Source organism: Anomaloglossus baeobatrachus, chromosome 5 (assembly GCF_048569485.1).
Source record: "Anomaloglossus baeobatrachus isolate aAnoBae1 chromosome 5, aAnoBae1.hap1, whole genome shotgun sequence".
NCBI classification, from domain to species: Eukaryota; Metazoa; Chordata; class Amphibia; order Anura; family Aromobatidae; genus Anomaloglossus; species Anomaloglossus baeobatrachus.
This window is the reverse complement of record NC_134357.1, coordinates 315,732,723-315,759,441: the sequence shown is the minus strand read 5'-3', so window position 1 is coordinate 315,759,441 and position 26,719 is coordinate 315,732,723. Positions and strand designations below refer to the sequence as shown.

Sequence of the window (26,719 nt, the reverse complement as noted above, 5' to 3'; positions counted from 1 at the left end):
GTCGGGCTGGTAGGAGAGGCCTCCCTCAGCGAAAACACTCTCTTCTTTGTTGACCCTGTCCATGTCGTTATCGTATGGAGGAATTCAGTTCTCTGAGATGGCCCACCTTGATTCTGGATCTGCTGGGAACTTCATTCTACAAGCTGTGGTACATCAGTAACAGATTCCCATCCGATGCCTCCAGATTGCTTTGTCCATTTCATCTGTCTATGGAGCACCCTTGTCCAAGCCCATACGATTTGTTTCTGAACTTGTGGAGCTGTGTCTGGGAACTTTGCATGCAGAGAGGATCTCCTTCCTGGTGTTTGCCAGCCTGTCCTTCCCACTCTTCCTAGGTCTGCTTTGGCTTCGTACTCATAAGCAAGTTCTGAACTGGAATCTGGAGAGGTGCTCCATTGAGGGCAGAATTGCCACAAAAGGTGCCTGGTCAGTGCTCATTCATCAAGGTCTTCTAAGGTATCACCTAGTCATCCGGTTCTGCTTACTGTCTGTTGCCCTGCTACACGTGACTTCCACAAGAGGAGAGAGGGAATCCCAATGTGTCCCTGAATCCTCTGAGATGACTGCTCTGGAAACCACTTCCATTCACTATTCAGGGGTTGGGAGAAAGCCTCTAAAGCAACGACCATCCGGCATACCCTTTCCACTGGCCATTTCTTCAGCCAACACGTAATTCTGGAGAAGACATTTCCTTCAGGCCTGGTGAAAAGGGGGTGTAAATGGGAAATACTGTAGCGCCAGTGTCCCTGCACTGCTCTGCCTCTCCCCAGCAGGGACGCGGACTCACTCACGGAAGCACTTCTGCGTGCATCAGTTCCTACAAAAAACACACTTCGGATTCCGTATGTCCATTCCGTTACTATGGAACATGTCCTATTCTGTTCCATAATTGTGGACTGTGACACAATGGGTCCGCAAAATCCCCGGAAGCCACACGGAAGCACTTTTGTGTGGCTTCCGTCAGGTGCTCCTGCAGTCTGTGTCCCGCTCCCGTGCCAGCCTCGCAGCTGCTCGTACTGCAGTGTGTCAGCATTTTCCCGCACAGCAGTGTGAGCAGCCGCGAGGATGACAAGCATTGCTGTCAGGAGGTTAGTTAAGTTCATTACCTGCTGTGATGAAGTCCGCTGCACTCCTGACGTAAGCGCTCGTCACTGACTTCCATGCCCGCCATTCTCATATCAAGTCTCGCGGGCGGCTCAATACTGTGACTAGCAGTGACATCACAGTTTGCTCACGATACTTCGCTTGTGAACGTGGCGGACAATGGAAGTCAGTGACGAGAGTGAGTATGGTATGGATCGTTGTGGGCCACCCTTATTGGATTACGCCAGACCCGGATTTGATTTTTCTTTCCAATAAATTGGTGGAAGAGGGAATATGTTGGGGAGTGTTTTTTTCAAATAAAAATGTGTCTATTTTTTTATTACTGACTGGGTAAGTTGATGTTGGGTATCTCATAGACGCCGTGACATCACTAACTTCTGGGCTTGATGCCAGGTGACATTGCACAGCTGGTATCAACCCTATATATTACCCAGATTGCCACAGCACCAGGGCAGTTGGGAAGATTCGGGTAAAGTCCGGGACTGTCACATCTAATGCAATTCCGGGCAGCTGCTGGCTGATATTTTTAGGCTGGGGTGCTCCCAATAACGTGGGCCCCCCAGTCTGAGAAAACAAGCCCTCAGCTGTGAGGCTTTATCTTGGCTTGGTATCAAAATTGGGGGAGACCGCACACTTTTTATTATTATTTATTTTACTGTACGATATAGACCTGCCCACCGGCGGCTGTGATTGGTTGCAGTCAGACAGCTGTCACTCAGCGTGGGGGCAGGTCTGACTGCAACCAATCACAGACGCCGGTGAGCAAGGGAAGCAATGAATATGTATGAGCCTAATGAGCGGCCAGCTCGGGAAGAACAAAGAGCTGCCACGGGAGCAGTGTGAACTTCCCGGTGATAGGTGAGTATGTAGCGCTTGCTCCTACCCCTTTGCACCAGATTCTGTTCCTTATAGACTTTATATGCGGACTAGCTTCTCACCAGATACCATGGACTGTATGTAACGCTCCTTCAGTCTTCTTTTGCGGTCTACAAAAAATGACGGAAGTCAGACAGATGACACATGGACCGTATACTGAACAGTTGTCACACAGATGCATCCATGGAAAAACAGGACCATTTTTTGCGGACTGCAAAAATGGAACTGTCTTGTGAATGTAGCCTAAGCTCAGGTCCCCCTGTGGTCCAGTCAGTCCACCTGTGGTCCAGTGGGTCCACTCCTGCTCGCTGCCTCACCACCGATGTGCATTACAGTTATTCTGCTATTGACGTCTGGTGTTGTTGCTGAATTTTGAGTGATCACAGATACAAGTGGGTTGAAGTCCTTGACAACTTCCAGTTGATCGCCATCCATCTCAAATGTGTCTCGGTCATAACTGGCAGTAGTCAATATCTTTGTCTTCTTTGTATTGAGTAGGAGTCCAGTGTTTGAGCTTTCCATCTTGATACGCTGGTATATGTCCTTCATTCCATCTACGCTTATTGCTATCAATGTTATATCTGTCTGTGTATTTAAGATTGTTGATAAGTCATGCAGCAATTTTGATTCCTTCTTTTTTGGCAAGTCCAGTTTTCCTGAAAATAGTTTCTGCATATAAATTGAAGAGAAATGGCAACAGGATGCAGCCTTGTCTGACTCCTTGTTCTACTTTGAACTCAGTCAAAGGCTTTGCTGTAGTCAATGAAACAAAAAATAGAGCTCCTCGTTGTACTCTTTGCTCTTTTCCATTATCCATCTAATGTTAGCAATTACTTTTCTTGTTCTTCCGCCTTTTCTGAATCCTGTTTGTTCCTCTGGCATCTCTTTATCAAAGCAAAGCTGTAGGATATTCAGTAGTATTTTGATATATGGTATGGTATGAGGTATGAGCACAATAGTCCGACAGTTCCCACAGTCGGTGGCATCTGCCTTTTTCGGAATAAACACTGATCTTGTCTAGTCCTCTGGTCATTTGTCTTTAACCTTTTGGTATGCCTTCCTGGTCTTCCCCTTCACATGTTCATTTTCTATCTCTGTACATAATTTCTATCTCTGTACATTTATATACAAATGGACTGTATATCTAATGCTTCTGTCACTCCAGCTCTACTGCAAGCCCAGTGCTGCCTCCTCCAGCTTGACTGACAGTTTCTTTACTGTGTGGCTTCAGGCAAAGGAATCCTTAGTCAAGCAGGAGGTGGTGCTGGTCATGCTGGAGTGACAGAGGCTTTAGATCAACCATAGTCCTTCAGCATTATTTGCATATCATATTCAAACACTGATTTCTCAGTAATGAGGAAAATTACTGGCCATGTATAGGTATAAAGGTGTTGCTGGGCTTGTCGTTTATGGTGCCACACACATACATACACATATATTTAGTGCGCTACTCCAGCGCTGAAAAATAACCCCCTGCTGGAGTGGTACCTAAAGAGATAAGTAATCGTAAGAAAAAGGAACACATGTAACATCCCAGGGTCTCTAACTGATTATATAGAGAAACCACAGTGTATCTCCCATGTCTCTGACCACATGTACCCTTATCCTCCACCAGCAACACAGTGCCATTGGGTAAGATCAGGTGGAGTACTTCATTTTCAGCGAGTGATTATAGCAAGCACATCCGTGGCTTTGTGATGACGTCAAGCACTCCAGTGTCACAGGGGACCCCCTCATCGTCCACCAGTACCCCAGTGTCTGGGATCACATGGCCCCTCATCCTCCTGCACTATTATATCAGTATTAGCTCTCCCTCCTCCCCTGGATCCCCTGGACGGATGTGGGACGCGCTGATCTCATCTCCAGCTCTTCAGTCTTTTGAAACTTTTCATCTCCTCTCAAATTACTTCCCATTTACCCGCAAAAGACCAATAGGTGGCTGCACCCTGATGACTTTAACGGCTCCTTATCGAGGGCACATGCAGGAGGGGGAGGTCACAAAGGGTTAATTTAAAGCCCCCTCCTCCTCCCTTCTTGCAGTACTTTTGTAAGTGTGTAGATGTGCCGTGTGCGAGGCTCACAGTGGTTCTCCTGCTCCTCCAGACCTCACCTCCAGCTCTGTCTACATTACATGGTTATTGTCCTGGTAACTGGAGAGGGGGTCAGGTCTCCTTCCCACCCACTTCAGCCCTCCAAAGGTGGACTCATTGAGGAAAGCGCCAGGCTTTATAGTGCTGCCTTCTCCTAGGATTGTCTCCTTCCATAGCCAACATCTTCTGGAATGTCACTAGCTGGATATTACTCTGTGTAACTTTTGTGCCAGCACCTGCCCTTCTCTGCTATTGCCTTGGATCACAAAGTGCTTAAAGAGTAACTCTGGATCAAGACTTGAAGGAGGAGGACGCACAGTGAGGATCCTAAGTAACAACTGAAATATTTGCCATCTATTAGGTAAATATCCTCATTCTTGTTCTTTTGTATCAGTATTGTCACTTGTGCAAATCAGAGTATTGTTTAACATGGGCCTGACTCCTGAGCTGTGGCTGCTGCTCCTCCAGGTAAAGGTTTTGGTCTGGGGCTTCCCCAAAATGTGTTGGTCATTCATTTTCCAATGCAGCAGAAGTGGTGTCCAGCTGTGACACATTTCCTACATCTGTCACCTTCATGGTGCTCTATGGCTTTAAATTATTAAAATGTGTGACTTTGGGGCTATAAAATGGTGCAGATGTGCTATTACTATGGCCTTTTATAATGACAAAAAAGCTATAGGTAGGTATCCCCAAAAATGGTACCTCTTTAGTAACTGGAAAGTATTGCATATCACCCATAAATAATGGAAATTATACATCATCTTAAGGCGTATGATAAAGTATGATGTATCTTTCAGTTGTAAAGTGCTGTGGAATTTGTTGGTGCTATATAAAATGTATTATTAAAAATATATTAGTAGGTACAGTCAGGGGCTTTGTAGTTGCAGGGAACAGTAGAAAAGTTACTGTACTGTTGCGTTCATAGACACATTTTGCAGACTTTTAAATCAATTTCTAAGGCAATTTTCACATACTTTTTAATATACTATGTTTTACACCTACAGAAACATGCTTGATTTTCCACTCTATACAATATATAAAGCTTGGTACGTGACTTTACGACATACAGTATATGCACTGGCAATATCAAGTGGAGTAACCCTAAACTGATCTCTCCAGGCATTGATCTGATAGACTGTGGCTGCAGACTCCACATCCATATATGATGCTACAAGGATGCTCAATGGCTACAGCATGTCCTTATGAGCTATGCCTTCTTACTAGGTTTGGTTTTCAGCAACTGGATTTTGTTACATTGTACTCTGAAATTACTGTACTGCTCTTTCTACAAAACTGTGCTTAAAAATCACAGGAGACCCTTTTCAGTAAAAGAAGGTAAATCGATGTGGTAAACCACATGTGACTGATCCTAAAGTACTGATTATGATGACTGTGGTTGTAGAGGGGTTGTTTATTTCCATGCCTTTCAGACATAGGATTGCGTTCTTTGCTTTCAATCCCATGACTGTATCCTGTATACCGTCTATCTGAATGTATGTCAATAGTGCCCATCAAACCCGCATGCACAGATCACAATATTAACATAATATTGATAGTATTTGAGAATATTGCCACTTTGCTAATACCAAATTTTCTGTGTCCAGACCTCAGATCTACTTGGGAAACATCGTCTGCAAAGTTATCAAAGTGACAAATCATGTTGCCTGTCAGAATTGAATCGGGAGTTCTAATTAGAAAGCTCCTAGTGATAAGGTATTGATGAGGAACATTGGTAAAGGGGACCTGTTGTGTCTCCAGACATGTCAGTAAATACCTGTAGTCTATATAAAATACTTATCCTGGATCGTCTTTTCGTAGAATGCTGTATTGTGCTGTTCCTCTGTTATTCCTCCTAGAATTTTATGAATAAATTGATGTTACTAGTTGGGGGGGTGTCCTTGCAGGTTCTAATATTGTCCAATCAGTGCTGCTGGTGTCAGACTATATACGGTATTGACACGCCTCTTAGACAATTGGAGTAATAACACCCAGTTGTCTATATAGTCAGAAGGAAGAGTAGAATGCGCAAATCTATGAAAAACACAGCTGCACTGTTACCTCATTGGGAATACACATATCTACTAAAACAGACATGTCAGGTTTTTGACAGGTCCTGTTTTAGTGACACCTGCCTATCAGTAAAATTTCATTGGATGCTTTGTAAATGGAAAGAACATTGAGGTTTCCTCTAATTTGAGATATAATTTGATATATATATATATATATATATATATATATATATATATATTTATATTTTATTCGGTCTGTTATTGAGGTGACATGGGTGCAGAACTGAGGAGGCAGTAAGCCTGGGTTGTGGTGACACTGACTGAGTGTTAACAATGTCATACAAGTGCTTTGAAGTAGCACTGAAGATGCCACGTGTGTGCAGTGAAGGAGCCGCAAGGATTATGTGAGACTGCTCTTCAGAGCTGGTGATGACATGAAGTGGCAGAAGACTGGAGTCTTGTAACAGTGGGAAACATCAGGATGCCATGTGGGGACAGCGGCTGTTCTGTATGTGTGGTGGATGAGTCTGGCAGGCGTAGTCTAGATCATGTGCAGTAAATACATAGTGCGAGCAGACTCTCTGTCACCTGCCTTCTACTGAGGTTACCAGCAGTCACAAATGTGGCTTTCATGTCCATGTAGTGTCTGGTAGCAAGAAAGGCAGAAGTTTTGGAAACAATTCACTCCATCCTGATATAACAACTCTGAGAGTTCATTGCCAGATGAGACGGTCACCCCAATAATAATCCTCTGGACATCGATCTGATTTGAGACTCAACATTTTTGTACAGACCCAACTTAAAATTGTATGGCTTGATCTAAATCAATGCTAGGTTCAACCATAGTGACTACTATTTAATTAGATTGAGAATATTCTAATTGCTATATTAGATGACCAAAGTGATTAGGTGAATTGGGTTAGATGACCTGGCAGTGGATTGACATGTCCAGAGTGTTAATCTGGGTTTTAGCAGGAACCCCTTTTTGGTACTCTGTTCTGTCCTTCTGTAATGGTTTCTACAGATAACCCAGCTTAAGTGAGCTGTTTAAAGATATTCACCAACTCAATATTTTCTAACCTGCCCTTTGTAGCATGTCAAGTAACATTGTTCTGAGTCTGGTAGTAGAGGCTCTATGTAAAGGGTTTCTGAGACCTGGCAAGTGACTAGACCACTTCTTGGCAAGTTGTCAGACGTGGTTTTTATATATCCTAAGTTCTTAAGTGACTGATTGTGAAAATTAATTACAAAGAAGCAATACGCAGTAGAGTGAAGTCTGTACTTGCAGCGCATTTACGGCTTACAGTGATAAGCTGATTACAGGGAACCTGTCATCAAAGAAAATTATATTTATCTGCAAACTTATTGGTAATATCCAGGTAACTATTATTTAACCAGAAGAGATGCTACAAGGAGCTATTGAAGTTACTGAATATTTTCCCTGTAGCCTCTCTTCCAGTCATTGGGACATCCCAAGGGTTGTAACAGTCAGCACTCACTACATAGTGAGCGCACTGCAATCACATCCTCTGAACCTTGACTAATAAAACCTGATTCGCACACTCAATTACAGAAAAGGTTATCAAAAGGTCGTCAAGGTGCAATTGGTGTAATGCAACACACTCATTGTTTAGTGAGCGGTAACTGTTACTGCACCCTGCACCGCCCCCAATGACTGTAAGTTAGCGGTTACAGGGAGAATTAAACTTCATCTTTAACTGTAGCTACTCTTCTACTTAGACTGCCAAACATGCTTTTAAAGAGGTTGTCCAGTACTTTTACAACCCCTACTCAATCTCTGTCCCAGTAAAATAAGAACACCTATACTCCAATGTCATTACAGCACTGCCTCTCCCAGGTGACATTGTCACGTGCTCCCTGTTGCCATTCAGCACTGGCTTCACTCTCCTCTTCTGTGGCCATAATTTACATTTTCTCAATTTCTCCAGATGTCTTTATTTGTCCAAAGCAGAAGAGAGGAAAGCCAGTGCTGATTGGCTGTTGGGATCAGGAGAGGCAGTGCCGACACCACTGCATCGGCGCAGGCACCAGAGGTTAAGTATAAATATTATTATTTTACTTTGGGCAAACATAGGGATTGCGAAGGGGTTGTCCTGAGTAGTGGACAACCTCTCAATCCCTTTAATACTGCAGAGCATGGGTCCCCAACCTGTGTCTCAGGAACCACATATGACTTGCGGGTCTATGATGCTCACGGCTATCTGTCAGTTTGTTGCATTAACACCGGGTCTAACAAAGGACTGTAAAAATCAGGTCTCCAGATTCTGACTTATGTGAGTAGCGCTGCACGGAACAGTAGATCTACATGCACTTATACTGGCATATAGAGTTGAATAGTTAAATTAAAGGGGTTGGCCACTACTTTTAAAGGCCCATTTACACACAGCGACATCGCTAGCGATGTCGCTGCCGATCGCACCCGCCCCCGTCGTTTGTGCGTCACGGGCAAATCGCTATATCGTAATGGGGGCTTTGGATGTCATGACTGGGGTGAGAGGAGACATCTGGATGTCTCTACTTGGGGAACTCTGGATGAGGCTCGCAACCCACGGTCAGAGCTGAATGTGGCTATCAAGGTAAGAAACATACCTCCAGGTTAATAGCACTTTTTTTTAGGTGCCAAATTCCTTTAATATGTCCTGTTAGTTCTGATGGGAACACTGCCATTGTTCAGGGTGAAACTTCTGATAATATAATTTTAAGGAATTGCCTTTTATTCTATCAGATAAGATTTTTTAGATATAGCCTTTAAAAGGCACTTCATTCTCCAAGTAAAAGCACAAGACTCGTTTTCTCCACATTTTTAGCTTCATCCAAAAGTATTCCTGCAAAAAAAAAAAAATCTTCATCAAAGACTTCTAATTTACATTAATCATTCTGTTGCCCTCTACTAAAGATATGGGCCTCTGTTTACCCTCTCCTTTTCCCTCCTCCCCTCACCCGCTCCATAGACACTGCTTGTGGTTTGGAGAAAAAAAAGAGGATGCCAAAAAAAGCTGAGATCAAAGAGGAGCGGCGACACCCAGAACCACAGAAAAGGAAGGGGTGTGGGTAGGAGGATGGAGGAGCGGGGAGTGAGAGAAGGGTAGACATAGTGCAAGAGGGTACTGTGATGAGAGAACACAGGAGGTTTCTACTAAGGACATAGGGATCAGAAACGCTTTAGGGGCCAATGCAGAATAACTTATTTAGTGTTGTATGTAGCACGTATATTTGCCAGTATATTACTTAAAACAAATCTCACAAGTACATGCCCATTTTAAAGTTTGTTTGTTTTTTTCTATGTAAACTTTTTTTGTTTTATTGCATTCCTATGAGACATGAACATTAAGGTTTTGCCTGCTGGAACTACTACAAAGTTCGAAGAGGAGGGGGTTCCTCTTTACACTTTGCAGACTGGTAACTGTGTGTCCTTTTTGTATTTCTGACTGGTCCTTGTGGATTTCTATTAGATAAAGTACAAAAGCAGCATATGCTGTATACACTGGGTGCAGAATTATTAGGCAAGTTGTATTTTAGTGGATTTTTTTATTATTGATCAACAACTATGTTCTCAATCAACCCAAAAGACTCAAATATCAAAGCTTAATATTTTTGGAAGTTGGAGTGGTTTTTTTTTTAGATTTGGCTATTTTAGGAGGATATCTGTTTGTGCAGGTACTGTAACTATTACAGTGCAGACTTATTAGGCAACTTAATAAAAACCAAATATATTCCCATCTCACTTGTTTATTTTAACAAGGTAAACCAATATAACTGCACAAAATTTAGAAATAAAAATTTCTGACATGCAAAAACAAAACCCAAAAAAATGAGTTACCAATATAGCCACCTTTCTTTATGATGACACTCAACAGCCTACCATCCATAGATTCTGTCAGTTGCTTGATCTGTTTACGGTCAACATTGCGTGCAGCAGCCACCACAGCCTCCAGACACTGTTCCGAGAGGTGTACTGTTTTCCCTCCCTGTAGATCTTACATTTTATGAGGGACCACAGGTACATTTTATGGGGTACAGATAAGGTGAACAAGGGGGCCATGTCATTATTTTTTCATCTTTTAGACCTTTACTGGCCAGTCACGCTGTGGAGTAGTTGGATGCATGTGATGGAGCATTGTTCTGCATGAAAATCATGTTTTTTTGAACGATACCGACTTCTTCCTGTACCACTGCTTGAAGAAGTTGTCTTCCAGAAACTGGCAGTAGGTCTGGGAGTTGAGCTTCAGTCCATCCTCAACCTGAAAAGATCCCACAAGTTCATCTTTGATGATACCAGCCCATACCCCACCTCCACCTTGCTGGCGTCTGAGTTGGAGTGGAGCTCTCTGTCCTTTACTGATCAGCCTCTGGCCCATCCATCTGGCCCATCAAGAGTCACTCTCATTTCATCAGTCCATAAAACCTTTGAAAAATCATTCTTAAGATATCTCTTGGCCCAGTCTTGATGTTTTATCTTATGTTTCTTGTTCAAAGGTGGTTGTTTTTCAGCCTTCCTTACCTTGGCCATGTCCCTGAGTATGGCACACCTTGTGCTTTTTGATACTCTAGTAACGTTGCAGCTCTGAAATATGGCCAAACTGGTGGCAAATGGCATCTTGGCAGCTTTACGCTTGATTTTCCTCAATTCATGTGCAGTTATTTTGCGCCTTTTTTGCCCAACACGCTTCTTGCAACCCTGCTGGCGATTTGCCATGAAACACTTGATTGTTTGGTGATCATGCTTCAAACGTTTGGCAATTTCAAGACTGCCGCATCCCTCTGCAACACAGGTAAGAATGGTTGACCTCGGGGAGACAAACATCCAACACCGCGGAGACACCATCACGTGTTTCTCAACGCAGTGACACTAGAACAAGGCCCCCTGGGAAATATGCAAAACAAGAATGCTGCGGAGACACCATCACATGTTTCTCAACGCTGGCAGGAAACTAGCCAGGTCTTTCACCGGGAAGGAACAACTACGGGAAGGGCAGTCTCCAGTCAAGGAAACCACCTATACCAAAACATGGTATCCATCCACAGACAGCTGTTTCGAGGTATTTGCCCCTCATCTATGTGGAGTAGGAAACTGGCTAGTGGGAGCATTGCTCAGTAGAAGACTACATAGGTAAGGATGGTTGACCTCGGGGAGATCACTAAACATGACTGTTCACACCAGTCATGATGAGAAGCGTGGTGAAGTCAGAGGCACCTTATTCATTAAGAGTTGCACACTTCTTAAAGGGTTGTCAATGCTTAGGGTGCAAATCTGCAGTCACTCTGTGACTCCTCACTGAGTGCAGTGCAGGATTCTCATATATGTGGTCATGTGCCGACTAGACGTTTGCAGTTTCGCTCAATACAAGTAAATTGAGTGAAGCCGGACACGTATAGTTGGTATGTGGCTGGAAGTATGCATATCGCATACCTATTTTCACATGACCACTTGCTCCCAGCACAGGAGGATTCTGACTGTGTGCATACTGCACACAGTGAGGATTCACAAGTCTACAGTCACATAGTGTGACTGGACTGCAGACTTTAATCTAAAGCCTGGACAAAGCCTTTAATGAACCAGACTCATCTTAAAAGTGGTAGCCTTGAGAAGATTTGTTGGGAGGCGCGAGTCACTTTTAGATTGCATGTGCTTCATTAACAGGTATTTGCCTCTTAAGGGAACCTGTCAGATGAAAAAACCCCACTATTAACATGCAGATATGGAGTTAATCTGCCGTTTATTAGCGTTCTGAAGCTGTGTGGCACCTGCTCTGAGAGCTGCTGGGAGGAAATTAACACTTTATTCTTCCCAGCAGCCTTGGGCTTTCAGTCGTAGGGGTGGTGCGGCCAGTGCGGTTTTAGTCACCGATCACTATGTACACAGCAGTGACTGAACCTTTACTGGCACCTCCCTTGTTGCCAGTAGGAATAAAGTTAATTTCCTCTCGGCACCCAGCAAGTTAAAAAACGCGCACCAGACATATTCAAGTGAATAGCCTTTTTTTTACCAGACAGGTTCCCTTTAATAAATTAGGAGCCTTTGACTCCACCACGCTCCCTCATTAAGACTGGTGTGAACAAACTTGCCCTCAGTTTTAGCGATTTTCCCTTTGCTTGTACGATGATACATACCATTATCCATTGCTATCTGTTGTATTTAGCTTCCTTCATCGGTGTCTCCTAACAGAAACTGTTTTGCTGTCATGATGTGGCAGCTTTGGTATGCCTCCTCAGCTCTCGGATCAGTGTGCAACACTTTCTGCTGGAAGAGAGACCATAAGGCTGTCGGTGGCAGCATTTAGCTCCATGCATTCAGCACTGGGTAGAAGCAGACTGTCACCAAATGTATAAAACACAGAGTTACACCGGGTTTTCACCTTTTGGTTGGGTTTTGTCCAGCGCAAGGGTTAAATGATTACAATAGACAATCCAGTACATTGGCTGCTCTCAGCTGTGGCTAGAGAATGCCCCTTTATGACCAAAAAATCTTTACATAAGGCCTGTTTCACACGTCAGTGATTCTGGTACGTTTGTGCTTTTTTTTTCTACATACCAGAATCACTGACATACGCAGACCCAATCTAATCAATGGGTCTGCTCACACATCAGTGATTTTTCACTGAACGTGTCTCCGTGCGGGATAATCCGTAAGGGATAACTAAGACCAGTTTTATTTTTTCAATCTCTAAGAACATTCTCCCTCTTTAATTTATATGTTTATTATGATATACTATTTCCTGCAGAATAAGTAGCATAAATGACCTTTTTAATACACAGTTATTTCTTTTTAAACGTAGACACGTGCAGCTGTATCTAATAGTATACGTGAGCTGTGTGTTTTGCATGGTGAGTATTCTATGGAATTTGAATAATTTAGAACCGGGATTAGTTTTACATACAGACAGTAGAGATATTTTGCTGCACGGGAGACTAGTCAGAAAGGTGGCTCTCCTTGCCCACTAACCCTGGAATGGTAGTTCTTTTCCTAGACAAGCATGTAAGGAGAGACCTGTCAATCTAGGGCAACAGGCGGGAAACGTCATCGGGAACCCACCTATGCAATTACTCTCCCATGTGGCTCAATTCCCAACGGCTTTTATACTATGTTTTCTCCGAAATGCTGCAGTGTTTCAGAGTCAAACATACCTGGCTTAGATCATACAGCCAGAGGATCAGGCTGTGGATCAGGCAGCATGTATCAGCTCTCAGGTTCCTTTCAAAGGTGATTCCTGGGCCAGCTATATACACCTCTAGCAAAAATTAAGAGACCAATCCAACATTTTCATTTTTTCTGATATTTCTCTTTATAGGTATATTTTTGAGTGAAATGTAATTTTTTTTTTTTTATTTTATAAACTACTGACAACATATCTCGAAATTTCCAAGCAATACATTTTGCATTTATTTTCTGAAAATGAGAAATGGTCAAAATAACAAGTTCATAATCATTTAGAAACAACAATACTAACCTTTTAACTCAGGAAGAGTTCAAAAATCAATATTTTGTGGAATAACCATAATTTTTAATCACAGCTTTCATGCGTCTTGGCATGCTTTCCACCAGTCTTTCACACTGCTTTTGGGTGACCTTATGCCACTCCTGGTGCAAAAATGTAAGCAGTTCTTCTTTGTTTGATGGCTTGTGCCTATCCATCTTCCTCTTGATTACATTCCAGAGGTTTTCAATGGGGTTCAGGTCTGGAGATTGGGCTGGCCATGATAGGGTTTTGATGTGGTGGTCCTTCACACTTTGATTGACCTAGCTGTGTGGCATGGTGCATTGTCCTGCTGGAAAAAAAACAGTCCTCAGAGTTGGGGAACATTGCTTGAGCAGGAGGAAGCAACTGTTTTTCCAGGATAACCTTGTGTAAACGTTGCTTACTGCAACCTGGGGGTTTTACTCGCTTGCAGCAATGCAGGGTAGCTTAGGCATACACAGGCAACACAGTCTCTCTCAAAAATGCAGCAGTTTATTAGTACAACATAAACTGCCCTTCCAAAACACAATGAAGCCTCTCCTGGCTTAAACGAAAAGTTAAACAAAACACCTTCACATACCGTGGGCTTCAAGTCCATTTAATGTCCATAGTAAAGGTATGGCTGTCTCCCCACGAGACACGGATTTCTGGTCAGTCTTTGTAGCGGACCGCCCGCTCAGGTTTGGACACTACAAGTGTCAGAGTGGAGCTCCCTCAGCCTCCACACACTCAGTTCCAGAAGGTTGAAGGCAACCCACGCTTCCTTGGGCAGGTTCCTTCCAGAGGCTCCAACCTCTCTGAGAATAGCAGCCTCTTTACCTGCCTGAGGCTGCTCATCATGCAGGGCTGCTCCACACACACTGACAGTCTCCTAAATCAGCCTGGACACACCCACAGGTGGAGGTTTGTGTTTTCAGACCTGCACAGCATACTGGCATTGTTAAAGGGAACCTGACCCTTATATGCAGAACCAAGCCTTTGTGGAACTACAAATCCCATAGCAACTTCTTCACTTTAATATCGCAGGGACCTTCTCCATTGCGACACATAGCGACCATTTACCACATTGGTGGTCGCTACCTCACATATCCCCCCCCTCTGTTCAAACTCGTAGGGTTGAACACTTGACACCCAAAGGGGCCCCGAGACAGGGCATCAGTGTCACCTTGTCCTACCAGTTGAGAGGGCCCTCTTTGACAAACTTGAGCTTCAGCTCCTGACATAAAGTCGGTCATTGTCACCAGACTCGTCTCAGTCAACCCCCTCCTCAGATACGCCCCCCGGTCAGACCTCTCTCTCCATGACTGTCTCCAACGGCTAGTGTAGTAGCGAAACTCTCTTCCAGTCGAAACTACTGTCTGGTCCGACTCTGAGCTATCTAATCCACTAGAGAGGCTACTGTCTGGGCACCTCAGCACTGAGCTGATAGATGATCTGCTATATCTAGACCGTCTGCATTCTCTTTTTGCAGATTTACTATGGCTTGTTCTTCCATTGCGTCTTCGGTCGTCATCGCTCTGTTGGCGTGTTTTCTCAAGACCATCCTTCACTGTAGATATATTACTCCCTTCATCCATTCCTTTGGAGTTTAGAGTAGAGGGCTTGGACCATTCAGAGTTTATGCTATAGCCCAAAGTGTAGTTAGGTCTTCCATGACCTTGGTTCCTTTCTTTATAGGACCTACTTTCTGTGCCAACTGAGGCAACACCTTTATCAGGTGGGCAACCCTTCTCCTGGCCCCAGCCTGAAAGCTGTCTCCACCTCATACCAACTTGATGGAGTTGTTCTGCAATATTCTGCCTTTTTAGGGTCAACTGCCTTAGTTCTTCCAGGTAACCCAGGCGGTACTCTAGGAGGACTCGTACATTTCCAACACACTCTTTTGTTCCCACAATGACACATGGAACCATACCGACTTCACAGAGTATCTTGGCTTAATTATGAATATTAATTCTTACTCTCGTCACACCGGACTTGTCAACCATCTCCTGCATGACTCTTCCATTTCTTCCAATCAGTTTCTTAACCAGTTCTCTGGGTACTTGTGTGACCTCTTCCACAAACTCCAACAACCTTCGAGCTGTCTTGACTGCTTCTGCAGTTTTCCCATAGATTCGGAATGTTCCACTGTTTTTTTCCACTTCAATAGCTGTAATACCTGGAACCTTCCTGGCTTGCTGAATGTTACTTCTCAGCGCTCTTATTGCAAGCCCAATTAATGGTTTCTTCACAACCACCACTTCCTGAAACGCTGCGGTGAGCCGCTTCATATGCTCCAATCGTCTGGTGTCTTCTTCCGTCTTTGTAGAGATGAGCCACTTCGTGCGAAGACACTGTAGGTGCATGCCACTCAGGATAGCCACCCGCTTCTTTGTGACATCACTTACAGAGCACACCACCAACCGACAACACTCTGGGGCAAAGTACACTTTATAGGCTCCTACGGCAGTCTTGAATTTTTCATGTACCGCCTCACTGGCACAGGCTTTTCTCAAGTCTGCAGGGACTTCTACCATGCACGTAAAAACTGGACGAATTTCTTTAGCTGTAAGGGCATCAGACCGTTCCTTGGGTCTTCTATATCCATCCTCTTTTCTTATCACAGGCTCCACCTTTGGAGTTGCATTCTCCTCAGGTTTTTCCATAGCCTCAGAGCCTTTGAATTTTTCCTCATCTTTGGACTCAAGATTCTCAATCTTCTGTACCAAGTCCATCTTTATGGCCTCCATCTTGGTCTTACCAGTAAGTTCAGTTAAGCTCTCAGCTGCTGATGGGACTTCTGGGCTAAATTTCCCTACTTTAAGGGTTCTCTCAATTTCTGCAGCTTCAGCCATCTCTTGGGACTCTTGATTCTCTGCAACTTCAGAGGCTTTCTTGCACTCCATACCTTCAACCTCAGATTCTCTGGGGTCTACAACAGCTTTTGTGCCGTTTGCACTATTGTTCACGCCAGCACTGGTTGAATCACTGGTCTGCTCACCATGACCTTTGTGGATTTTTCCTCCACCAACAGCCTCCAGGATTTCTTCTCCTATAGGGTTTTCACTCAACAGACTATCAGCCTCACACCAGGAAATCATAGGGGACATCACCACTACTGTTTTGGTCGGCTCCTTTTCTGCACTTTCACCCTGCTGATTTCTGCCGTTACAATGTGTCAGTTCCAGCTCAGACTCATCTTTCTTTTGCATGATTTTGCTGTCCAACACTACATTAGCGGTTGCTATTGGCAACGTGCCTTTCTCAACCTTCTCTGCACACTCAGATTCTGGAAGGGAATCCACCCTTTTGGCAGAACTACATGACACTGTCTCTACCTGGACCATATTTTCAGAGGTTGTAGCTCGCTCCACCTCTCTATGCCTGTTGCGCCTTCGGCGACGGGAGGAGGTTTTCCCCTGTTCGCTCATCAGTACGTCACTGTACTCGTTTGTCACTTTAGTAGAGTCAGTGTATTTACTGGAGTCATCGTCACTCAACCTGGTGTCCTGGACTGACATGTTCCCACCTAACCAGGTGTTGGCTCCCTTTTCTGGAGCTCCTCCGTCACTAACGGTCATATTGTCATTTATTTTCTTACACATCATGTCACTAAGTTGGGCATGTCCACCTTTTTCTTTGCTCCCCACTAACTTAGGACAGTCACCTTTAGGGGGTGCTATCTTCACCTTACCACACACAGCCACCCCACAAGGACTCTTTTTAATCTCCCACTGTGGTGGAGCTTCCTTTGGACTGTTACGGCTCTTACAAAAGCACCCGGACACTTCCCCCTGCTTCCACAAGTCCACAAATAATTTGGAGTCCCAACCTATAATAATTGGGTGCTGTAAATCTGAAACTACACCAACATCATGAGAACCAATGTCCGTTTTTGTCTTAATGACGACACTGGTCATTGGGTATTCTTTATCATTATTGTGGGTGCAGTTGGCGTGGAACTTCTTTCCAGGAATCAGGTAGACATCAGATGTGGCCCTCACCAGGGTCACCAAACTCCTTGAGTCTACAAGTCCAGTTACAGATTCCCCATCCACTTCCACGGTACACAGACGTGGCTTCTCGTCAGATGGGTGGTCTATACTGCAGACAGGACACTTGCAGCATGAACACCTTTGTGCTTGACTACTGTCCATCTGCGCCACTGCACCCTTGTCTATGGGATGCTCCATCCCCTTTTGGGCAACCACCCCTTCATGGGATTCCACCCCCTTTTGGGGTTTCTGTGGCTTCCTTGCAGTGTCTTTAGACCCCAGTTCACACAGTTCCCCTTTATCTTGCTGGGCACCCTGTGTTCGTACTGGCCCCAGAAGGGAGTTTATCAACTGGTCCACTGCTGCCACATCGGTCCGCACTGACGGCTCCTGCTGTCCACGCACAAGGAACTGGTACAGCTCCTCCATAGCATCCATTTGTGCACCCTCCATGCTTTCCAGGTTGTACCGCCCGTACAACCAGGATCTCCAGCCTGTGGTGTATCACTGCTCACCAAACAGGGCCCCGCAATTCCGGGTTGGCCTGGAACCTCCAGTCACTGGTCTCTCGCCACTGCAGCACAGAACCCTGCAGACCCACTGATTCACCGCCAGCAGCTGGAGCACGCTGTCCCTGTTCGTGGACCCGCCGATCCACCGCCAGCTGTTTGAGTGCGCAGACAAAATTTTCGTGGACCCGCCGATCCACCGCCAGCTGCTTGAGTGCGCCGACACGATTTTCGTGGACCCGCCGATCCACAGCAATACGTCCTAGGCAGTTGCCCTTAGCAACCAGGCTGCGTTGCCCCTAGCAACCAGACCGCATGCCCGCATTCTCCACCATATGTAAACGTTGCTTACCGCAACCTGGGGGTTTTACTCGCTTGCAGCGATGCAGGGTAGCTTAGGCATACACAGGCAACACAGTCTCTCTCAAAAATGCAGCAGTTTATTAGTACAACATAAACTGCCCTTCCAAAACACAATGAAGCCTCTCCTGGCTTAAAGGAAAAGTTAAACAAAACACCTTCACATACCGTGGGCTTCAAGTCCATTTAATGTCCATAGTAAAGGTATGGCTGTCTCCCCACGAGACACGGATTTCTGGTCAGTCTTTGTAGCGGACCGCCCGCTCAGGTTTGGACACTACAAGTGTCAGAGTGGAGCTCCCTCAGCCTCCACACACTCAGTTCCAGAAGGTTGAAGGCAACCCACGCTTCCTTGGGCAGGTTCCTTCCAGAGGCTCCAACCTCTCTGAGAATAGCAGCCTCTTTACCTGCCTGAGGCTGCTCATCATGCAGGGCTGCTCCACACACACTGACAGTCTCCTAAATCAGCCTGGACACACCCACAGGTGGAGGTTTGTGTTTTCAGACCTGCACAGCATACTGGCATTGTTAAAGGGAACCTGACCCTTATATGCAGAACCAAGCCTTTGTGGAACTACAAGTCCCATAGCAACTTCTTCACTTTAATATCGTAGGGACCTTCTCCATTGCGACACATAGCGACCATTTACCACATTGGTGGTCGCTACCTCACACTTGTATGAGGCTTGATTCATACATTCTTTGCAAAGTTTATTCTGCTCAATTCTAGCCATGCTGAAGTATCCCCAGATCATCTCTGATCCTCCACCAAATTTCACAATGGGTGCAAGACACTGTGGCTTGTATGCCTCGCCAAGTCTCCGTCTAACAATTTAGATGACCAGGTGTTGAGGAAAGCTAAAAGTTAGACTCATCAGAAAAGATTACTCAACTCCAGTCCTCTATGTTCCAATCCATATGGTCTTTGGCAAACTTAAGCCTGGCTCTCCTTTGCTTCTCATTGATGAAAGGCTTTTTTTCTAGCTTTACATGACTTGAGCCCTGCCTCTAGGAACCTGTTATGAAATGTTCTTGCCGTGCACTTCACCCCAGCTACCATTTGCGATTCCTTTTGTAGGTCACTTGATGTCATCCTGCAGTTGCTGTGTGACATTGGAATAAGATGACTATCATCACGGTCAGTGGAGAGTCGTTTTCGCCCTCTGCCGGTCTGTAGCTTTGTTGTCCCCAATGTCTGCTGCATGACCTTGTTGTAATGGACTGCCGTCTTAGAAATTTTAAGGATGGAGGCAACATGATGCTCATTGTATCCCTCTGCTAGTAAAGCCAGAATTGAGCTCTTCTTTTTCTCACTCTAAACTTTTTTTTAACTCCTTTGGTATGGTTAAAAGTTGTTTTTTTATTCCTATTACTTTTGGGATATTACTAGCACTTCTTTTCCCATCCAGCTTGTCCTATTGCAAGAGGATTGTGAAGACCACAGCAGTGTTTCTTATACTTTCCCTCATTAAATAAAATTTGGTTCAGGTGATCACCTAATCAGAAGCACATTACGTAGAATGAGGTGTACTCTGGTTGGAATTCAACTGACACTGGAATGGAATGGCTGTCAGACATGTAGAGAAGCTGATTTTCATAATACTGTGCAGTGGTCTCTTAATTTTTGCTAGAGCTGTATTTTACCAAAGACTTTATCAAATTGCATCATGCAGCATTCCTCTCTTTTTTTTTTTCGGTTTTAGCCACCGTCATGTAAATCCTTCATATTTGATTTGCATACTTGTGATTACGTGCCAATTAACTTTTCTTTGACTTCTTTAAACCTTTTAATAAGAGAAGGAAGAAAACCTAGACACTGACTGTAAATATGCAAATTGCATATGAATGGTTAAGTGGTAACAGCTCAAACTGGCAAACATAGTGGAAAATTAAGTATGTATGAGTCCACAGAAATCATTAAAAGATAGTAAACCATGGGTCTGTCAGTGGTCACCTGGCAGCCCCCCAAATGGCTACCATGATCAGGCAGTCTGCAAACCACTTTATTTGGCATAGATTGCCCTAGCCTTCAACCTTTAACCCCAGTATAGGAACCTGGATGTGGGACGGAGCCACAAAGTCAGCTGCCAGGTCAGATCCAGGAAGGTAGTCAAGAAACATAATCAGGAGAGTTAAGAATAGTCAGAGAATGGGTCTAGGCCATTAACAATAAAACAGCACAAGAATAATAGGATCTGATCTCTAGTGATGTAAACAAGACAACTGAAACTATATCTGAAGCTCCAAGCAGTAAGATGGGAGCTTTATTATGGTGTGTTGATATCCTATTGGCTAGAGTTGGGAGCTGATTACACCAGGTGGATAGCATACACATTAATACTGCCAAACTGGATAGCGCTACAGTACCCCGCCACCCTATTCTATGGAACATGCGCTGCCCAGAGCTTCGTCGCAACATCTCTCCCCAATACAGCTATCATAATGAATATGTCGGTGAGTGGTGACATACATCTCAGAAGTAGGACCAAGATGAGATGTGACAGGTCAGCACTAAAAGCAGTTTTTAAGACAAGCTGGTTTTCTTGACTACATAAACAAGTCCAGTCATGATTTAGTATAAGTACCGTAAATGTCAAATATTAATATTTGATGTTACGAAAAAAGGAAACCATATTTTGCACTGGGCACAGTCCTATAAACCTTGTAATTCAATGGGTTGTTGCTGTGACATCAAAATGTCACCTTGACAAATGACCTTTGGAGTGATCGCTTTCATCTTCCTGCTGCTCTTTTAGTAAGGAAGGATCATGAGTAGCAATACAAGAATTATGATAAAACTTCTCTAAAGGAAAAAAAAACATTGAAGAGGAAAAATCTGACTTTTCCAATCAGGGCTGATTCTAGCCTTGCTGTTTCTTGAGGCCAAACATGAAACTCCACCTCAATTGAAGTAGAAAAAAAGTATGGATAGACAGAGTGCGGAGTTACATTTTTTTCTACTCTTCCTGAATAAGTTTAAAAGATCCATTACACTGATCTTCTGTGGAGGAGAATTTTCAGGAACTGTATAACCAATATACAGTGGGTACGGAAAGTATTCACATCCCTTTAAATTTTTCAACTCTTTGTTTCATTGCAGCCATTTGGTAAATTAAAAAAAATTCATTTTTTTCTCATTAATGTACACTATGCACCCCATTTTGACAATAAAAAAATGGAAATATAGAAAATTTTGCAAATTTATTAAACAAGATAAACTGAAATATCACATGGTCATAGGTATTCAGGCCCTTTGCTCAGACACGCATATTTAAGTAACATGCTGTCCATTTCCTTGTGAGCCTCCTTGAGATGGTTCTACTCCTTAATTGGATTCCAGCTGTGTTTAATTGAACTGATAGAACTTGATTTGGAAAGGGTCACACTTGTCTATATAAGACCACACAGCTCACAGTGCATGTCAGACCAAATGAGAATCATTGAGAATCATGAGGTCAAAGGAACTACCCAAGGAGCTCAGAGACAAAACTGTGGCAAGACACAGATCTTGCCAAGGTTACAAAAGCATTCCTGCAGTACTCAAGGTTCCTAAGAGCACTGTGGCCTCCATAATCCTTAAATGAAAGACGTTTGGGATTACCAGAACTCTTCCTAGACCTGGCTGTCCAGCCAAAGTGATCAATCGTGGTAGAAGAGCCTTGGTGAGAAAGGTAAACAAGGACCCCAAGATCACTGTGGCTGAGCTCCAGAGATGCAGTAGGGAGATGGGAGAAAGTTCCACAAAGTCAACTATCACTGCAGTCTTCCACCAGTCACACCTTTATGGCAGAGTGGCCCGATGGAAGCTTCTCCTCAGTGCAAGACATATGAAAGCCTGCAAAGAGTTTGCAAAAAACATGCATTAAGCACTCCCAAACTATGAGAAATAATTCTATCTTCGTCTCATCAGACCAGAGAATGTTATCACTAAAACGTTCTAAGTGGTATGTGTGGAGAAATCCAGGCACTGCTGATCACCTTGCCAGTACAATCCCAACAGTGAAACGTGGTGGCAGCCTCATGCTATGGGGGTGATTTTCAGCTACAGGGACAGGACTTGCGATGGGCGAACCCCCCCCATTATTTGGAATCTGGTGACTCACCCAAACTGTTTGTAACGTTCAAGTTCCGGGCCGGAAATTACGCAAACTTGCGTCTGAACCTTGAGCTTGGACTTCACATTTATTGGATGGGACGGGGAAGGCTGTAAAATAATGTTTATTATTAACTATATTCTTTATCATTATACTTACAGGTCCTGCGATGCATCTGCGTTCGATCATTAACTTCCAGTGGTATTAACTTTACTGCTCATCACTCGGCAGTCTTCAGCTTTTTTCGGCAGTGTTCACAGTGACATCAGGGTTCACCTGAGTTCATGGTTTGGCCATGGACTCGATTGAACTTTGACTGTCACTGTCAGTATCGGCCTGCTTCTCGCTCTGTAGAGACGCTTGTCTGTACAGCCCGATGAAGCAGAGCTGACATTGCTCTCCCTGTGAACTACGTCGAACTAAGGATTTTTTTTATAATGAAGATGGAGTCTCTACATTTTTTTTTATTTTATTTCTAATAAGAAAAATTCTATGTGTTGTGTTTGGTGTTTTTTTTACTTTTTACTAGAAATTTATGGTGGCCATGTCTAATTTGACATGACACCATGAATTTCAGGCATAGTACCAGCGGAGAATACATAGCTGGTATTAACCTCTTTATTACCCAGCGTGCCAGCACCATGAGGGCCGCTGGGCAAGCCGGGTAAAGCGCCTAGAAATGGCGCTAAGAAACAATGCGCCATTTCCAGGGGCGGCTGCGGTTTTCAGAGAAGGGGGCCCAGAACGTTTGGGCCTTACCACGCTGAGAATCCCAGCCAGCCCAGCTGTCTGGTTTTACCTGACTGGCAATCAAAATATGGTGGGAGCCCACCTATTTTTTTTTCCAAGTTTTTTTTTTTTTTTTTTAAATTAATTAAAAAATTAATGGGCTTCCTGTATTTTTATTGCCAGGCAAGGTAAAGCTATGATACTAGGGAAACCATGAAAACGCCCACAGGGCGATGCAACGACCAGGGGACTACAACCTCTGATCATTTACATAGGGAACATGTAAGTAATAAAACATATTGTTATACATTCATATTACACACTATTACAACACAGGGATGGGTAGGAAGGGGTTACTAGGCCACACATCACATTGCTTCTAGGTTAGAACGCATAAGGGACCTGACAGGTTCCCTTTCACCCAAAAGCCCATTTCAGGGGTAATTCTTTTCTATTCTCTAATAATACTGTTCTTGGCTGCAATTATTGTAGGGAAAGCTGCTGGAGAAGGAATCGTGTATTAGAGGCAGGGATTCTATACTTACAAACGTTGCTGTTGCTCTGTACAACCAACAGTCCTTTTCAGGGCTAATTTAAATAGATTCTATCTATATATATAATTGCCTTATTCTGTCTGTCTGTCTTGCTCCAAAATTGTGTCACCGTGACAGTGTCGTTAGAGTGACAACTGTCGGATTGGCTGCTGGGCTCGCCCTGGCCCCGCCCCCCCCCACGGACTGGCCGCTCGCCTCGGCCTGGCCCCGTCCCCCGCATGGATTAGCCGCTCGCTCCGGCCCTCCGCACGCATCGCCCGCTCCAGCGTACACCGGCTCCCGGTACACGTGCAGGGAGCCGGCACCCGGCCCTCCGCACGCATCGCCCGCTCCAGCGTACACCGGCTCCCGGTACACATGTGCAGGGATGACACCTCGCCCGCTCGCCCCCGCCACACGTTGGCACACTCGGCCCCGCCCCCGGCGGACATAACCTTGCGATGCTGGGATCGTGACGGAGCCGGTGTATGCTGGTAACCATGATACACATCGCGTAACTATAGGAAGCACTTCCCTTAGTTACCCGATGTGTATCATGGTTACCAGTGAACACCGGCTCCCGGTACACATGTGCAGGGAGCCGGCATACGCTGCGGTCAATAATGAAGTGTCATGCAGCGGTGAAAGAGTTAAATACACTGCAAGACACTTCATTATAGGCAGCGGGCACCCCCAGAAGAGAGAAGACAGAAGAAAGAAGACCCCGCAGTCATACTCACCAGACGCCGACCGGGAGCAGGTGAGCGCATCATGGTCCTGCAGCGGCGGAACACACACACACGCACACACATAAGAACAGACACACACGCATCAGATCACACTCACTCTCACACACACCTCACACACACATCAGATCGCATCCACACACTCACAACATCTAGTGATATCGCTTACTTCTCGGCGGCGATACTGTGCGTGCAGTGACCTTCCAGGACCTGCCGGAGGATCACATGGCCGGAAGCATGTGGTATCTCCGGATGTTGTGAGTGTGTGAGCGCGTATGTGCGATATCGTCTGTGTGTGTGTGTGCGTGTATGCGATCGGATGTGTGCGAGTATGCGATCGGATGTGTGCGTGTATGCGATCGGATGTGTACGTGTGTTCTGATGTGTGAGTGTATGCGATCGGATCTGTGAGTGTCGGCAGAAGGCAGAGGAGCACGGCGTGCAGCACAGCTGCTGGGACCGCCCACCGGAGGGCACAGGGAGAAGTGGGGTGTGAGTGTATGCGATCAGATGTGTGCGTGTATACTGTCTGATGTGTGACTTAGGAGCACGATGGGGAGTGCGCAGCATGGGGGATGGAGCACGATGGGGTGTGCGCAGCATCGGGGATGGAGCACGATGGGGGATGGAGCACGATGGGGGGTGCGCAGCATGGGGGACGGAGCACGATGGGGGGTGCACAGCATGGGGGTGCGCAGCATGGGGGATGGAGCACGATGGGGGGTGCGCAGCATGGGGGATGGAGCACGATAAGGGGTGCGCAGCATGGGGGATGGAGCACGATGGGGAGTGTGCAGCATGGGGGATGGAGCACGATGGGAGTGCGCAGCATGGGGGATGGAGCACGATGGGAGTGCGCAGCATGGGGGATGGAGCACGATGGGGGGTGCGCAGCATGGGGGATGGAGCACAATGGGGGTGCGCAGCATGGGGGATGGAGCACAATGGGGGTGCGCAGCATGGGGGATGGAGCACGATGGGGGGTGCGCAGCATGGGGGATGGAGCACGATGGGGGGTGCGCAGCATGGGGGATGGAGCACGATGGGGGGTGCGCAGCATGGGGGATGGAGCACGATGGGGGTGCACACCTCCCCCCAAAACACACCACACACACACTGGGAACCACAAACACCGCCCTACACAGACACCCACACACAGACAACGCCGCACACACACAACACCCAACACACAAACACCGCGGCATACACAAATATACGCACATACCGCGCAACACACACACACACTGCACAAAACATACCTCCCCCAAAACACACACACGCACTCCACACCCACACAAACCGCGCAACACACACAGCACCACACACACAGAACGCTGCAGACACACAGCGCTACACAAACAACGCAACACACACAACGCAACACACATACAACACCACTCTCACACACACCCCACCCAGACAACACCCAGAACATTTACAGCGCCCTACACAAACACTGGCAACTACACACAACAACATCTATATATATATATAACAAAAATCATACATTAACTACACAATAAATTCTAGAATACCCGATGCGTTAGAATCGGGCCACCTTCTAGTTCTTTAATAAAACCACTATTAATCTGTTATTATTGTAGGGTTAACTTGTGCAGTAGGGATAGTGTATTAGAGGTAAAATATCTATTCTATTCTCTAATATAGCTCTTATCTGCATTTAGTGTAGGGCAAGCTGTTGCAGAAGGGATGGTGTATTAGAGGCATGTAGGCACGGATTCTAGCCTTACATACCTTGATGCTGCTACGTAAACCTCAAAGTCCGCTTCATGGCTAATTTAAATCTATTCTATTCTCTAATAATACCACTCTTAGCTGCAATTAGTATATGGCAAACTGCTTGAGAAGGGGATCGTGTATTAGAAGCATGTAAGCTGGGATTCTAGCCTTACAGACCTAGCTGCTGCTACGCACAACCAATAGTCCTTTTCACGGCTAATTCAAATAGTTTCTATTCTTTAATAATACCGCTCTTAGTTGTGCACATAATCTAAAATGCGCAAGGCATGTGGTAAGGGACAGGGAAGTGGTCGTCCCACTGATGGGGGTGCACGCAAAGGCTGTGGCCGTTCCAGGGTTCCAGGGCAAACTGGGCCTGCTGCTTGAGGACACCAAACATGTGTCATCTAGACTAGGGGTCTCAAACTCGGCTGGGTGTATGGGCCTCACATAGAAAACAAAAATATTTGGGGGCCG

General features: G+C 45.2%; 1 protein-coding gene across 2 annotated transcripts in view; it reads left to right on the top strand.

Moving 5' to 3' along the window:
• Positions 1–4,044: 4,044 nt before the first annotated feature.
• Positions 4,045–26,719, top strand: part of NOTUM (notum, palmitoleoyl-protein carboxylesterase) — a 158,560-nt gene continuing 135,885 nt past the window's right edge. For both annotated transcript variants that reach the window (XR_012754070.1, XM_075347519.1), the window contains exon 1: positions 4,045–4,431. The gene's annotated coding sequence lies outside the window, so the exon portion shown is untranslated. The remainder of the gene's footprint in view (positions 4,432–26,719) is intronic.